This window comes from Panulirus ornatus, chromosome 21 (genome assembly GCF_036320965.1).
Source record: "Panulirus ornatus isolate Po-2019 chromosome 21, ASM3632096v1, whole genome shotgun sequence".
In the NCBI taxonomy this organism is placed as follows: domain Eukaryota; kingdom Metazoa; phylum Arthropoda; class Malacostraca; order Decapoda; family Palinuridae; genus Panulirus; species Panulirus ornatus.
In genome coordinates this window covers 14,903,487-14,921,267 of record NC_092244.1, presented here as the reverse complement: position 1 = coordinate 14,921,267, position 17,781 = coordinate 14,903,487, and positions in this window count along the sequence as shown.

Sequence of the window (17,781 nt, the reverse complement as noted above, 5' to 3'; positions counted from 1 at the left end):
TGAAGATTTTGTTGAAGTGTTGAAGGGAAAATCATTTCTCTTTTTCAAAGGCTTTGTTGTCGTGTCGCCAGGGGGGTAAACACCTGTGACACATCAGATAGAAAAAGTTAGAGAGAGAGAAAAAAAAAAAATATATATCCATTCTTGATGAATCGACGATTGAGTACATGTGTTGACTGGTGGGATCTTTTACCATCCAACGTACATCTCTTCTTCCAAACTGTGTGTGTGTGTGTGTGTGTGTGTGTATGGCGTCACCTGTTTGTGTGTTACCTGTTTGTAATTGTTTACATGTATACTGTGCGGTCGGGAGGGAGCTCCTACACTCGTGGGGGGACCCCGTCTCTTTGAAATTTCCTTACCGTCATGGAGCGTCTATCCCAGCTTCTGTGTGCTGTTAACATGCCCATTTTTTTCCCTCCTCTCTTAGACAATAGAATTATTTTCACACACCTTTTTTAAAAACAAGTGTCTTCTTCCGTCTCGTGCTGGAGCCTCCGGCTGGTCTGTCTCTGCATATATTTTTTTTTTTTCGAAAAAGAACTCTCGCTATTTAGTCATCAAAAATACAAGACCATAAGGCTTTGGATCAATTCACCCTTTGCTCTTCTCTCCTCCACGCTGGACAAAGTGGTAGCTTGTAACGTATCGTTGTACCTCTGGATCTTTTCTATTCATCCACACCAACATCTATTTCCTCTACTACACTCCTGTTACTGACCACTGTGTGTGTGTACACTGTCTCTACAGTGGGTTTTCCTCAGTGTTTCGTACAGACGCTCTGCTTCAGTGTCCTCAAGATCCCCCTGCCTGACTCCACTACAGATAACTGTGCTCTGTGGCTGTCTTCATCCTCAGTGTCAGTTCCTACTAGATCTCATTTCTCTTCCCCTCCATTTCCCTGCCCCTGCGATCAAAGCCCATTTGAGTCCCGTGGTGTCTAAGTTCCCCACAAAGCTAGACGTGGTTTGTTCATCTTTAGTGCTCTCTTGGCATTTTACATTTTTGCCTTGAAAAAGAAAAAGGCAAAAGAAGAAGAAGAAAAAAAACGAATTCTAATTTCCTCAAAGTTCTTGTACTCTTGAGGGTTTAGACTTAGTGACGCGAGCCATACTGGGGATCTTATCGTTTTGTCAGGTTCTCCAACTGCCCCCGCCGCCTCTTCAACCCGTGACATATCTGCCCTCCCTTGCCAAAAGAAAGAGAGAGAGAAAAAAAAAGAAAATGAAATGAGAATCATTGTCTTAATTTCTCGTCTTATTTTCCTTCCTTTTTCTTTCCTGTAAATCATTGTCTTTATTCCTCGTCTTATTTTCCTCCCTTCTTCTTTCCTGTAAATCATTGTCTTTATTCCTCGTCTTATTTTCCTTTCTTCTTCTTTCCTGTCTGCTGCCATTCATATGGGCTGGGGGTTAGATGTGGGTCAGGTTGCCTAGGACGATTTCATGATAGGTCTAAACCTAGCCAAGCTTGGTCTGAGTGGGGGATATGATTTCCCTCCCCCCAGCCCTTGGCTTGTGGAACCTTATTATTTTTTTGGCCTGGTTCAAGGCATAACTGAAGGTCTTGTTCATTTCTTGCCCCAGCAGGTATAGAAAACTGGTAATTGATTATGTATCATCATTCTCTGTTACGCTCCTCATTAGCACTTCGTATATCAACTCCTTCACTCGCTTCTGTGTTGATTCCTCGCCTCGTTCTCTGGTTTGATGCTGACCATCGAAACGCCTAGTTGACTGCGCTTGTTTGGCCAACGATCCTGAGCATTCGATTTTGACACGTCTGGTCTCCTCACAAAAGGCCACAGTGTCTTTTTTTTTTTTAACTTCTACGTTTACCACCAGTTGAGATGTCTCAGTGAGGTGGCCTGTTTGTTACCTCCTCCTCCTCCTCCTTAGAAAAGGGTTTGAGGAAAAGTAGCTTTGGTCCCTCCAAATCTTAGCCAGGAGGTGCCCCTGTGTGTATGGTGTACATATGTATGTGTGTGTTTGTATGTGTATATATTTAAGTGTGTGTATGTTTGTGTGTAAGTGTACATATGTATGTGTGTGTTTGTACGTGTATATATGTGTGTGTGTGTGTGTATGTGTACATATGTATGTGTGTTTGCATGTGTGTGTTGTGTGTGTGTGTGTGTGTGTATGTGTACATATGTATGTATGTTTGCATGTGTGTGTGTGTGTGTGTGTGTGTTAGTACACCACGGAGGAAGCATCCCTCCTCACTCGCGGAGCCCAAGCAATTTATTTATATTTTCATCTCATATATTTACTCATCCATTCCTTTATTTACTTTCCTATATTTACCCCGTTTTCCTTCCCCCACCCTGGGTGTCATATGTATGTCATATGTATGTATTTATATTTATATATATATGTCATATGTATGTATTTATATTTCGTGTGTTTGTGGCTTGAGTTCCCATCCATCCCCTCCTCCCACCCACCCATGGCAGCGCCTCGCACATTACTGCTACCAGTGTTGAGAGAGAGAGAGGAGGGAGCGTCTGCTTCACCGGTGCCATGGCTGACCCAACATGTAGAACCAATCTACAAATATTACCGCCGGGCTCGGTGTGCCTTCCGCCGCGGACACTCGAATACCCGTGCTTTAAACGCGATGTGTTTGTGTGTGTGTGTGTGTGTGTGTGTGTGTGTGTGTGTGTGTGTGTGTGTGTGTGGGGAGAGAGAGAGAGAGAGAGAGAGAGAGAGAGAGAGAGAGAGAGAGAGAGAGAGAGAGTTCTGAACACGGTGGACCACCCTCCCTTTTCGAAGGCCTTTTTTTTTTTTTTTCCAAAAGAAGGAACAGAGAAGGGGGCCAGGTGAGGATATTCCCTCAAAGGCCTAGTCCTCTGTTCGTAACGCTTCCTCGCTATCGCGGGAAATGGCGAATAGTATGAAAGAAAGAAAAGAATATATATATATATATATATATATATATATATATATATATATATATATATATATATATATATATATATATATATATGACCCGTCGGTTGATGTGAGAGTCCACCTTGAAGGCTTGTGGAGTGGTACTTCAAAACACAGCTGGTGTCATGGAGGCAGGCGCTGATAATGTGCAAAGTCGTTGTTTCAGATTTCACCGACAGCTCTCTCGCGGTTCCCTGCACCTCACCAGGGATGTGCACGTGTGTGTGTGTGTGTGTGTGTGTGTGTGTGTGTGTGTGTGTGTGTGTGTGTGTATTACGGAGAGTAATTTCGTACTTGTAAATCTATTTATTTATCATTACCTCGAGACTTCTTTTTTGAGCGAGGGTATCTGGTATTCCCCATTACGTTTTCCCAGTAACTCCTGCAGGTCCAGGTTGAGCTGCTGCCGGTAGCAGGGTTATGTGGACCCCTTTGGTGTGAGAAATTCCTTGACGAGACAACACAACCTCGCCAAAGTTCACTTTTCACTCATGGTGTAATCTGTTGCAGGTGTAGCCCGGCTACATCGCCTTTATATATATATATATATATATATATATATATATATATATATATATATATATATATATATATATATATATATGCATTATATAATACCTGTTTCCGTGTCCCACGTTAGCGAGATAGCGCCAGAAGCAAACGAAGGACAACCTCATATTTTTTTCACATCCTCTCCCTCGCCGTCATGCATTTTCAGGCTCCGGGAACTCAAAGGATCTTTCACTTGATCCTTCCATCTGGTCTTCACTCTCTTCCCTACACTCCCTCCACCCTGTGATTGTCCCCTCCACCTCGAACACGCACAGTCACTCCTTCCTTACTCATCCTTTCTATGTGTCCATATCGTTTCAGCATTTAAGTCAGATATGCATTTTTCTTTTCCCCTGAAAATCTGGATGGGTTTTGTGCCACCTGCCCTCTCCAGGATTCGAACACTCTCGCCTGTGAGGTCCGTGGGCGTCAAAGCCATGAACCACTGCACCACAAAGGATCAGTGAATATGTTTGACCCAATTGCGTGTTCTTACTACTCATGCGTTGTGGGGAGAGAGTTTTACACTCGCGTTGCCCCCGTTTCTTAACCTTGTGTGTACGTACCATGCCTTAATCCCTGCACACACACACACACACACACACACACACACACACACACACACACACACACACACACACACACACCTAGCCTAAACTAGGTACCCATATATCGGCCCGTCCCGAATGAAGGATGAACACCTGGGTTGGGTGTGTGGGCCGACTGCCGCTCACGAGGATTCGAACCATGTGGGCACGACATTGGGCGGGCCCTTGGTAACTCATAGTAACGTTGACCGCTAGAACACGGTGTGTGTGTGTGTGTGTGTGTGTGTGTGTGTGTGTGTAGGTATATGATTATCTGTATTAACGCACACACATGCGGGCATGTGAGGGCGTCTGTATATACATGAGTTTGAGGACACTCCTCCACTCCACCACCTGGTTGTTGTTATATGCACATCATGTCCATCATTTGCCCATTGTAAATACTTTAGATATGTTTTTTTTTTTTGACCAAAGATTCAGTTTTTACCATTCCTTTTGCTCTCTCTTCCTTTTCTTATTATTTACTTCTCTTTTGAAGGTTGTGTTCTATGCATTCTGTTCTTTAATATTGATTGCATTCTTGGGTTTGTATGTGTCTCGTGTTCTCTGGTGACTCACTGACTTATAAGTCCTTCACTTGATGTGTTCTTCCATGCTTTATCAGTGATTTCGTATCGGATTCCTTCCTTCATTTACGTATTTTGACGTGTTTTTGTCTTTCCAATCTTTTTTTTTTTTCCTACTATCTGTGCTCTAATCTATGGTGGGTTTTCTTGATTTTTCTTTTCTTTTTTTCTTCATCCATTTCCTTCTTATCCCTCGCTTCTCCCATGATCTGCTTTTGTTTATCCCTTAAGCATCCTCACCTTTACCCTTTCATGTTCTTATTCATTCTTCATTAGTTTGTCTTCTCCCCACTTACCGTCTCTCTCTCTCTCTCTCTCTCTCTCTCTCTCTCTCTCTCTCTCTCTCTCTCTCTCTCTCTCTCTCTCTTCTCTCTCTCTCTCTCTCTCTACCACCACCATCCGTGCCCCACCCCTCCTCCCTCATTCGCTTCACCCTGCCATCTCCTCGCACATCAACCATCACCTCCTTTCCCTTCATCTTCTCCCTCTTATCATTACACTTCTCCTCCATCATCTGGTCCTCCTCCTCCTCCTCCTCCCACGCCCTGACCTCCCCCAGCCTCCCAGACAACTTGTGCAGCTGAACAAAATATGTCCGAGACCACGAGAGCCAAACACAATTGATCCCCTTCGTCTGGAGAAAGGGCCCCATCACACCACCAAGCCGTAAGACCCAACCCCCTGTAGATCATACTGAAGAAAGCGACCCCTGATGAGTTATGTGGCTTGGTTCGTTCCTCCCCCCAGGCCCCCCCTTTCAATTGGCTGTCCGTCAGGGACTTAGGGTCGCTTTCCCAGTCTCTCAACTCGGCCGAAAAGCAAAACAAACATTTGTAGCCAAGCAGCGTGACCGTCCTGTGTGGTGCTGGGTGTCATCAGGCTGGACTGATGCCCCGGACCGACGCCTGGTGTATCTGAACCTCGCACTCATTAAGGCAGCACGGAGGGGGATTTCGTCCTTACTATCCAGTAACGGGTGTGTGCAGTGTGTGGGTCTCTCTCTCTCTCTCTCTCTCTCTCTCTCTCTCTCTCTCTCTCTCTCTCTCTCTCTCTCTCTCTCTCCACACCTCCTCAAAGTTCATTATCTCGGTGATAAACAAAAGCATAGGCACGTGTTCAGTCCCCTCTCTCTCACCTCCCACCCTTCACACACACACACACACACACACACACACACAAGGGCTTTAGTGGTTGGCGTTACTGACTGTGAGTCAGCACGGGCCAGCCCGAGGTCGGACCCGCATGGTTTCGAATCCTGGGCGCGGCAGTCTGCCCACACCCTACTCAGATGTTCATCCTCTTCTCGGGGCTGGTCGATAATTGGGTAGGGCGTAGACTGCGGTGTGTGTGTGTGTGTGTCTGTGTGCTGTGTGTGTGTGTGTGTGTGTGTGTGTGTGTGTGTGTGTGTGTGTGTGTGTGTGTGTGGAGAAACGACATGGTACTTGTTTAAGACATGATATAACTAGACGGATCTACCTATTAGGAGTGATAGGGAAACTGAGAAGGAGATAGAAGGATGGAGTGAAAAAGCCTTTGAGTTACGGTCGGCCTGAACATTCTGGAGGGCGAGAGGCGTGCTTGGGATAGAATGAATTAAAACGGTGTGGTATACGGGGGGGGCGCGCGCGCGCCACATGCTGTCAGTTGCCTGACAAAATAGTTAATAGTCTGAGGAAATAGTAAATAGTCTCTGGGGCTGTGGCTATAAATTACGGGCTCTGGTTTCGGTGTGTTCTACATTAGAGTCAAAGAATAGATATGACAAAACTAGGCCATTTTTGGTGTCGTCTTGGCGCTACCTCGCTAAGGCGAGAGACAGCGAACAAGCGTGAAGAAGATATGCTTGCATTTTTACGTTTTTTTCGGTTAAATCAGACATGAAAAACAGAAAAAAAAAGTACTGGGTATCTATGAAGACAGTGAAGGACCATCTCGACCTGTTGAAACGAAAACAAACAAACAAACAAACAAACTACAACAAGAAAGAAGTGCGAGCCGCACGAATGATAAGAGTCGAGAAAGAAAGAGAAACAGGAAAGCAAAGAAAACGGAAAACAAAATATAGATATTGAGCAACGTAACTATAAGAGAATCGCGATAAGATAACCAACACATGAAAAAAGATTAATCCTGGGAGTGCATGAGAGGAGAGTGAGTGAGTGAGTGAGTCTGCCTCAACCTCTCAGTCTCAGAATACCTCTTGTTTACTCACTTGCATTTTTATGATAGATGACGCCGAGCCCCTCACGAGAGGAACAGTGTTACCAGACCCCTATCCACGCGAGACCTTCGTTTTCTACACAATACCTTCGTTTTCTTCCTCACACCCATCGCAACAAAGCCCCCCTCAATGATGATAATTCAGGCCCCGGACTTCACCACCGTGATATATATATAACCATTATCAGCCCCACGCGATCGGTAATGACTTGACAGGCACTTCCAATCGCTCAGGTGTCGTAGTATTTCATCGTGAAGGTGAATGACAGATGAAAGAAGGGAGGTGGCACCAGCGGCTGGCTTAGGGAACTCCGTGACAGGTGTTTTCGAGAACCGTGCGCACCCACAGCGATCGCCTCCCCAGATAACTGCCGACCGACGTTTTTGTGGCCGGCCCAAACAATAGGGTGCGCTTGTTATATTAAAATGGATTTAATTGAACTCATGCCCGGTTCTAGGACGTTGGAGGAAGATCTTTTGTGACGATTTTGTGGAAGATGAGATTATTATTATTGTTGTTTCATTTATTTACCTTTTCTTCTTCTTCTTCTTCTTCTTCTTATTATTATTATTATTATTATTATTGTTATTATTATCATTATTATTATTATTATTATTATTATTATTATTATTACTATTATTATTATTATTGTTATTATTATTATTATTATCATTATTATTATTATTATTTTATAATAATAATAATAGTTATTATTATTATTATTATTATTATTATTATTATTATTATTATTATTATTATTATCATTATTATTACATGTGTAGGTTAAGGGCAGCATAGAAGTAGCATACAAAAGTAGGTTGAAAAGAACAGCATGATGAATAGACTAATGATATGCAGAAGACGTAATTTTAGAGGGCTGTAGTGAGATATATTGTGAGAACATTATGTAACCTTTCCATCGCAAGTGATGACACAGTGGATTGGTAAGATCAGGGATATTGCAGGGGGTAAAGTAATTGAAACGCTCGTAGAAATCATGGAATCGTATTGAGAACCTATAACTTCCCCTATGGAAAATGGACTATTTTCGTTTAGTGTTTCTAATAGGTTGCTGGTAGGTTTGGGCGCTGTGTGTGTTTGCTGTCACGCAAGCCCGTCCCAGCGCAGACGCAACCACTTCTCACTGACATTCTCCGTCAGACGACGAGAAAACCACAACAATGAGTGTCGTTATTATTTTTCGACAAATAACGTTGAAAAGTGAAAGTGAAAAACTCGGCCCTTGGACAAAGTTAATTGAGGTGTTCATAAGTTCTTTTGATTCGCTGAGAACTTTTTGCTCCAATGAAACCCTTACGTGTTCTGTTGAGCTCCCGATCTCCATTGGCCCTCCCAGCTATGGTGTATTCGTCATAAGATATAAGAGAAATAAGCTTTTTTTTTTCCTTCATTTCCAATACTCACGTGATGGACTGTAAACTACATGTTATTGCTTATCATTATAATTATTATTACTTTATTATTATTATTATTATTATTATTATTATTATTATTATTATTATTATTATTATTCAAGTGAAATGCATGCACATTTCTTATGTATATGATTGCTGTCAAGTTTAGGGTAAGAATGTTTGATTGACAGCGCCTGCATTATGCGTTGAAAATGCAAGGCCATTATTCCTTAATGACTTTATAATATACGTAGTATCGCAAATAAATGATGTATTCATGGAGTGATAAGGAGTAAAATGTCCCCTGTTTACTACATAAACATCACCCTAGTTAGGAACTCCTTAGCCACCCAGGCCCTCCTTCCGTTTTCAGTAAGTTTGTCCTCAGCCCTTCAGTATTCCTTGCCCACCCGCTCTCCTCCCATTTTCTGTAAGTTCTCTCGGCCCACCGCCACTCCCCACCCACCCACACACCCACACACACACACACACTCCTCCCATTTTCTATGAGTTTATTCTCACCCCTCCTCCACTCCCCGCAACTCCGTACCAACCCGCCCTCCCTCCCATTTTCTCTTTAAAGTCTACGTCCACCTCTCCCTCCTTCTCACCACCCGCCTTCCTCCCATTTTCTCTTGAAGTCTACATCCACCACTCCTCCCTTCCTCTCACCACCTTCCCTTCTTCCATTTTCTCTTTAGTCTACCCTCAGCCCTCATCGCCAGTCCCCCCTACCCCTCCTTAATAGCTATCCCCCACCACCTCCTCAGCCCCCAGACCCCTGTATCTTCCATAGCAGTTCCCCATGGAGCGTCTCCAGTGTGTTTTAGTTATGATTAGACTTCCTGGGCGAAGTCAGCGGATGACTGCGGACGTCTCATCTACATACCAAGGGCCGTACGCATACGCTATTTTGACACGCCGAACGCGGCAATGAGGAAGATTTAGAAAATAAGTGGCAACCTTACCTTATTATGCAATCCTGGCTTTTTTGGGGGGTAAATACGCGGCGGCTTTCGGAGAAAATAAAGGCAAGGTTTTGACTGGCGAGAAAAGACAACGAAGGATTATTTTTTTTTTCTTTTTTTTGGGCGAAGGGGGGGTGGGGGAGTGGGGAATAGATACAGCAAGTGGAGAGCGAGGGTGGAAGAGGACGAATGTGAAGAAGAACGAAATGTGTAGGACGAACTTCCAGAAAAGACGGAACATGATGTTGATCATGGTTTCAGCAGTAGACGATGTCTATCGTCGAGGTAGGATAGATAAGCCGAAAGAAATCAGAAGGTTATGCTTTAAGTGATATAGATATTAACGTCTCCTTTATTACAGATGTAAAACGTGATCAGTATGAGCTCACATATACCGGTGGCGATGGGAATGAATAAAGGCAGACAGTGTGAATTGTGTGCATGTATATATATGTGTGTCTGTGTGTGTATATATATATGTGGACATTGAGATGTATGGGTATGTATATTTGCGTGTGTGGACGTGTATGTATATACATGTGTATGGGGGTGGGTTGGGCCATTTCTTTCGTCTGTTCCCTTGCGCTACCTCGCAAACGCGGAGACAGCGACAAAGCAAAATAAATATATATATATATATATATATATATATATATATATATATATATATATATATATATATATATATAGATAGATAGATAGATAGATAGTGTTAATGAGATGGCATTGCTTAGGGCATTCAGTGTAGGGCATTCAGTGTCCGGCATTCAGTGTCCGTCTTGGCCATTATCATAACAGTTGAAGTAATGTTAAGTTAGTCATATATTGGAGGCAATACACTTCCATTTTAGGAATAATCTATTACTTAAATGGGATCTCCAACTACCGCATTAGGCACGGAATCGCTAATCCTAAAAGGGGATCAGATCACGGTACTTAAAAGGAAGAATTAAAGCAATAATTTAAGGCTTATATTGTGTGCGGGGGGAGGGTGTGTGTGTGTGTGTGGGGTTGGGGGTGAGGTGGGGGAGGGAGTTGAGTTTATCTTGATTTATCTTCATCTAATTATCGATGTATCGTAATTAAAGGATTATTAAATCAAGTTATCTTCTCAGTTGGGTTCGAATCCCACTCCAGGAGTTGTATTATCGCACTCAAGAGAGTTCGGTGATTACGAGGCAGTCTTTTAGTTGCTATCTTTGATTTTAAGTGATTATTATTTTTTAAAGTATTTTGCGTCAGTGGTTTAAGAGCACTTTCACACATCAGAGGTCAAAGCATTACGTAGCCAGGATGCAAGGTCGTCTATTCGGGAGTCTAGGCATTGTATGAAATACATATACAATGTGTATACATAGATAGATAGATACATACATACATATACATACATACTTATATAATTGATAGATACATTCATACATATGCATACACACATACGTACGTACATACATCGGGCTAGGCGACTAAAATGATCCTTATTGATAATTCACATCACAGGTAAATAAAGCCAACCTCACTGAATTGGCAATTTAGCCCTTATGACCCATGGACGGAAGGGTGAATGACCACGTCCCCTCACAGCTGCTGCTACTGGGTAGTGGCGAATTAGATTCAGGTAACAGATTAAGAAGTGTTGGGTCAGTGTGGTACAGGTGGACCGGGGATGTGGGTGGCCATGGTGGACCGGGGGTGAGGGTGGACCGGAGGTCTCTGGCTGTGGGTGGCGACGGTGGACAGGGGGTGTAGGTGGCCAAGGTGGAGTGAGGGTGGGAATGTGGGTGGCCATGGTGGACCGAGAGTGTGGGTATGGGTGGCCAAGGTGGACCGAGGGTGGGGGAGTGGGTAGCCAAGATGGACAGGGGGTCTGGGTGGCCATGGTGGACCGGGGAAGTGGATGGTCATGATAGACCGGGAGTGTGGGTGGCCACGGTGGATCGAGGGTGTGGATGGCCAGGATGGACCGGGGCTCTGGGTGGCCATGGTGGACCGGGGGTGTGCATGGCCATCCATGGTGGACCGGGGGTGTGCATGGCCATCCATGGTGGACCTGGGGTGTGAGTGACCACGGTGAACCGGGGGAGTGGATGGTCAAGATGGACCGAAGGAGTCTGTGTGGCCATGTTGGACCGGAGGTGTGGGCGGCCATAATGGTGTGGGTGTGGTCCTGGTTGTGATGTGTGGTGTGGAGGGTCGTGTTATGGATGGCAGTAATGAAGAGAACCGTGGTACCACACAGATCAGGCCTTAGTTCATCAAGGATTAATCATCTTAATTGATCAGAGGGTGATGTATATCATTACCAGGTCATGGGTAATTAATCATCATTCTACCCCTTGTTATTTACAGCATTTATACAGTGTGTATTAGCTGTACGATTTATATATTACCAGTGAAGGTCTGCATTTTCAAATTGGACAATTGCAAATGTAGCGGTTGTATTGTAGGTTTGAGATGTGTTATAGATTAAGTACGGGAAGGGTTGTTGATGGTGGGGTGTTAGGAATAGCTGTTACCCCCCTCTCACACTTCCGCCTCAGCTGATAAAGCTAAGCGACAGGACCAAAGCTAACAGTGCTGGCAATAGCTGGGTTGGTCAACGGACTTGCCTAACCTAACCTAGCCGACCCTCCTACCCACAACTATCGCTACGCTATCCCTCTGTAGTTGACCTGGCAACATTCCATTGCCACAGACTGCCCTGGGAAGACCTTCTTGACACACACACACACACACACACACACACACACACACTGCCCCTGCAACACTTTACAAGTACACAGACGACACAAGCTGCTCACACAGTGCGTCGCTGCCACACAAGGATTGTAAAGGGTAAGGCTTGTGAGGAGCAGGGATTGTAAGAGATGAGGCTCATTAGGGCTTTGGGATTATAAAGGATGAGGCTTGTGAGGGGTTGGGATTATAAGGAGTGAGGCTTGTAAGGACCTGGGATGGTAAGGAGTAAGGAGGCTTGTAGGGACCTGGGATGGTAAGGAGTGGTGGCTTGTGAGGAGTAGGAGAAATATCTGCAAATGAAAGGGACGTGAGTGTTACTCATAACGTACCCTGACCGAGACAGTAGTAGACCACAGGCACCAGACGGGCTGCCCCCTCATAGGAAAGACACAGGAATTTACCTTGGACGCCATTGCCACTCGCTTAGGATTCGAGGTGCAGTCGTCCCTGTGGCGTGTCCGGCAAGGACCTCCTGTGGCTCCTTCACCTACCCGGGCCAAAAGGGACGCCTCCCACCTCCCTACCTACTCGAACCACCTCCCTCTTGCACCCGTTCTCCTGTGCCTCTCCTACACCATTATTCCTCAGTCTCCTCTAAGATCGCAACTTTATCCCTCCCATGTATTTGCTAGATGACCCGCGGGGATGTGAGGTAGTGAGTCGTCCGTTGTCGTGATAGATGGGGGTGGGTGTGTGGATCGGGTGGTGGTCCACCCCGGCAGGTGTAGTGGCGGCGGTTGGCGCCCGCCTGCCGATACTGGTCAGCCCTCTCGACTAATTACAATCTCATATATGTCTTTCCCGGCGAGATTTATGGAAACATTACTGCAATATATAACCAATTATCCGCCAGGGGTCAGGGTGGCCCGAGCATACAGATGCTGGAGGTGGAGGAGTCCTCCTCCTCCACCTCGCTCGGTGAATCGCCACTCCATAAAGGAAGAGCAAGACTGGCGAACTGATTTTCTTAATTTCTTTTTTCTAATTGATGCTGGTTAACGATGAAGCTTTCGTGGAAAGGTACACAGACTCTGGCGACCGCTGGGCGTCAAAGAGCTTGCCCTGTGGGGAGGAAAACTCAGTATATGAGTCCCGTCCTCACGTGTTTGAGATCGCAAAAGAGGTGCACTGCAATCAGTTCAGGGTCTGTATGTGTGTCGGATTTTGAGTGTGTGTGTGTGTGTGTGTGTGTGTGTGTGTGTGTGATCTGTCACACATTCCACGTCGATTGTCTTTTGTTACTACACCCTCATCTCTACCAGGAGTGTTTAGGGAAGATATCTTTATGGCTATGAATCTATCTGGTGAGCTACACTTGAATCATCAATTTGTCAGTTGTATGACTTATCATATGGACCTTCCTGAGCTCTCTCTGCTGGAGGGAGGTGGTGAGGCATTCAGCAGGCGGAGGGGAACTTATGAGTGGTGGACTGAGTTCACCAGCCAGGGGGTTACTTGAGGGATCGTGAGAAGCCACCCTTTCTCTCTCAGTGACACTCTCAACGAAATTAAAACCCCCAGAAGCCTCCCATGCAACATGCCCCGACAACATATCAAACTCACACGTAAAACACTCCGCATCCAATTGCAGTCCAAGAGCTTAAAGGTTTTTCTTCAGTCACTCTTGGCTGGCGGCGCCACAGAACAAAATCGCCAAACGTCTGGGACATTGCCATCATTCCAGTCTTGTAGCCCCTTTAAACCAACCAATTCCCCTTCTTCCTTCCTCTTGATATCACCCTTATCATCAGTATCCACACTCCGCCAAGAAACCGGTTCACGACAGACAAACCATCTCAGTCTAACCCTTACAGTACGGCTGGGGACCAAATCATTCCACAACCACAGTTTGCTGAAACCCCAACCAACCAACCAACCAACCAACCAACCAACCAACCAACCAACCTACCAACCAACCAACCAACCAACCAACCAACCAACCCCCCCTTTCCCACAAAGCACGAGTGGCAATATTTCAACAACATATTCGACACTATACTCCAGCCAGTCATCATGCAAACTATGTATTACTCATCAAAAAATTATAATGATAATGATGATAAAATGGTCAGCCATCTTCATAGCTGGCCACTAAGCCAGAGTTAATCACAGAGGCTTCACCTCCAAAGTCCTTGAGCTCTACAGTCCCCTCCCCATACAGTATTAAGTTCCATTCCACCCGACATATATCCACCTGGAACCTTACTCCCTCAGGCATGTACGAGTTACACTTTCTCGTTTGCGTTCCGGACACCACCCTTCTCTCCATCATTTCAAACACCCATTCAACACATCACAAGACCCATTACCCCTTAAAATACAACTTCCAGTGCCGAAGACATTGAACTCCTTAAGTATCCTGTGTCCACCCGACGGAGATGTGCACACAGCATCATCGCATCCGAGGTCCAAGACAGTGGATGTAGCTCCATAGAAGGGGACACTGAGGCAGGAAAGTAAGCTAATGTATTTCCCGAGAAAGGACAGATATTTAAAGAACACTTAGGGTCAAGATTATTGATCATTACTCTCTTCTAGTTCCTCTAATGGAACGAGAGTCGATGTGGTAACCTATACTTCCTCTCTCGATGGCTATGCTGAGGTGCTGAAGTAGAATATTTTTTGTTGTCATAGCTGTTTTCATGCATCGGAAGAAAAAAATTCATGAACAGTTAAGCTGCATGTTTCCTCGCCAAGTGACCCACCATCTATGAATCAACTGGAGCACACTGGTATTGTCATTTTTCTGGTGAGCATTGCACCCAATTTTTGTTCCCTGTACAGTAATGTTGTGGGACCACCTTGATATTTCGAGTCTTAAGAACGTATCAGCTACGGTTGAGGCGAACGCGGTGTCCCACACCAGCTAACTGTCCTCCTCTGGGCACTTTTAGTTACGTCGTCAGGGGACATGGCGCTTCCACCAAACCTGAGGAGCTGGGGTTGGGGTACCTTTTCCCCCGAGTGCCATGCGAAGGATTATATCAATAAGAGGCACTTACGAGGGTCGTGGTATGGACTGACGATGCTAAGAATCTCTCTGCCAATGGCTTGTGTTGCACAGCTCTCTGTTTTGTCTTCCTGGTGGGGTGGTGAGACGTGGTAGGTTGTCCCAACGTTCGGTGATGCAGGTGTTGGCCCCAGAGATGGTGTTGGCATCATCATTCTCCCCCGTCGGAGCTCCGTGCGATCTCTGGAAGCATTGCAGACTCCACTTCGCTGAGGCTGGAGAGGTGAACGAAAAGGTTGAAATGGATGATCTGCAGAAGACAGTGATGTCACCGGCTAGTACAGCCCTTCTCTAGTGTTACTTGTGAGCGTTGCTTACTGAGAGACGCGTGAGCACCTGGTCAGGGGCTTCTCAAACGCCATTAGGAAGTAGGTTAATGATGGTAAAGAGGAGGAAGAGAAGGCTTTTTAGGGCGTCTGTGAATGGATTCCATCCTCCATTCGTTGATCCCCCACATATTTTTCTGCTGGATTTGCATCGACGTCCCTGTACGCCAGAGATGCACTCAGTGGAATTACTGTCTTTCGAGTTAACAGTGTCCCGGCACCTGGTACCACCTCAGTCCCTCCTTAAGACATGGGAGGAGGAGGAGTATTTGCACTCCTCCCCCTCGGGCGGCAGCCGTCGCAACCGGGTATGAACTGGACGAGGAGTAGGATTGCGGAGGACGGACTCTCAGAGGATGAAGAAGAGTTGCCTGGAATATAGGAGGGAGTCCAGGACGGGGAGAGAGAGAGAGAGAGAGAGAGAGAGAGAGAGAGTAGAGTAGAAGCGCGCGTAAAACAGGGAAAGAAATAACATTTAATTCATCGAGTCCACCATTCCAGGCGAAGAGAAAAGGGCCCGGTGTAGCAACAGCAGCAGCAGGCGAGTACAAGGCTTGGAGCACGGACTCCTAATTACCCAGGGCCATGTGTAAAAAAAACTGTTGGGTTAGTCGCTTTAGATCTTTGCCTATCACAGAGGAGATTTCCAACAACCAATAGAATTCCAGAGCTGGACCCTTGCGCCTCCGTTCTCCACGGGTGGATACGGACAGCGCCCGCAAGGATGGCGCTGCCGTCAATTCCGCGTAAGAAGCCCGACTCTATGATGAGCGTGTGGTGGCGCACTCTCATCTCCCGGCCGACGCATTTCACGGAACACTGAGAAAACATGTTTGTAAACCAAATATTGACACTTTTCTGGATGTTTTTGACACCTTCGAATAAGGGCGCGTGGAATTTTCTGATTTCCTTTGTTATTTAGAGAACATGTAATATGCAGAGCCTCACACGAACCTATTACACCCTGCCGATGGTGTGATTACATTATACATGACTTGTAAACAAGGCATAGGGAAGTGGCGGAGCCGAAGCTGTGAAATAATGACTGAATCGCAGACGAAAATAATTTCCGTGTCTGAAGAGAAGAGAGAAGAGAGAGAGAGAGAGAGAGAGAGAGAGAGAGAGAGAGAGAGAGAGAGAGAGAGAGAGAGAGAGTGGCTGTTGGGGTGAGAGACTTACTTCGATTAGAATATAGACATGTGTGTATGTTAGAGTTTCAGTCTTGGGAAGAGTAATGAGAATGTTTTGAGTGAGTCTTTAACGACGAAGATGTTCACACGTTCGCTGAAAAGTTAATCTCACAGACTTGTCGAGGTGTGTGTTATTATCTCTGTGGACCAGAGATGTGGTACACGATCGACGGTGGAAGAGGATGACTTTTTCCTCCTCCTCCACCTCCTCCTCCTCCTCCTCCTCCTCCTCCTCCTCCTCCTCTTCTTCTTCTTCTTCTTCTTCTTCTTCTTCTGACCATGAAGGAACAGCATTTTACGACGAGAGGTTTTAAAAACGCTTGTAGCGATACCAAATGTACACACACACACACACCTGACCAAGTGTTGCTGGACTCTCTCTCTCTCTCTCTCTCTCTCTCTCTCTCTCTCTCTCTCTCTCTCTCTCTCTCTCTCTCTGCCGTGGGAGGGGAGGGGAGGGGGGGGGGGGGGAAAGGGTGATTTGGGGTGGGAGGGCTCATGACGGTGGCGTTGGCGGGAGAGAGGGAGGTTAGGGATGGACGAGGGAGAGGTTGGGCGGAGGAGGAGAGTGGATGTTGTGAGGGAGATGCGGGGAGAGACTGGCTGTTGTTGTTGTTGTTGTTGTTGATGATGATGATGACATTTGAGGTTACTGTATAGGTAGGTTTATAGGTGACATATGAGGAGATGTCGTATAGAGAGAACTGGTTTTGTACTGTGAGTGATGAGTGAAGAAAAAGGCAGCTTATGAGGAAGTGATGTTAGAGTGGTTGTGTGGACGGGTGATGTATAGGAACTTCAGGAGGGTGTATGAGGGAGGTGGTGGTGGTGATGTACGAGTGATGTGAGGTGGTGGTGGTGATACATGAGGGAGATGGTGGTGATGTATAAGTGATATGAGGTGATGGTGATGATGTATGAGGGAGATGGTGGCGATGATGAACGAGTAATGAGGTGGTGGTGGTGGTGATGTATGAGTGATGTTTGGTGGTGGTGGTGATGATGTATGAAGATACCGGCAACACATCAACACAGCACAGTAGCACGTCAGCAAGGCTCACATCACAACACGCTGAACACGTCAACACAGCACACCAACACAGGACATGACAACACAACACAGCACAACACAACAACACACACACACCATCGCATCACACCAGCATTGCACACGCGAGCACAGCGCACCAAGCAGAACACTTAACACAACACACCATTCTAGCGCTATGCGGGAATAACATAGCAACACAGAATAC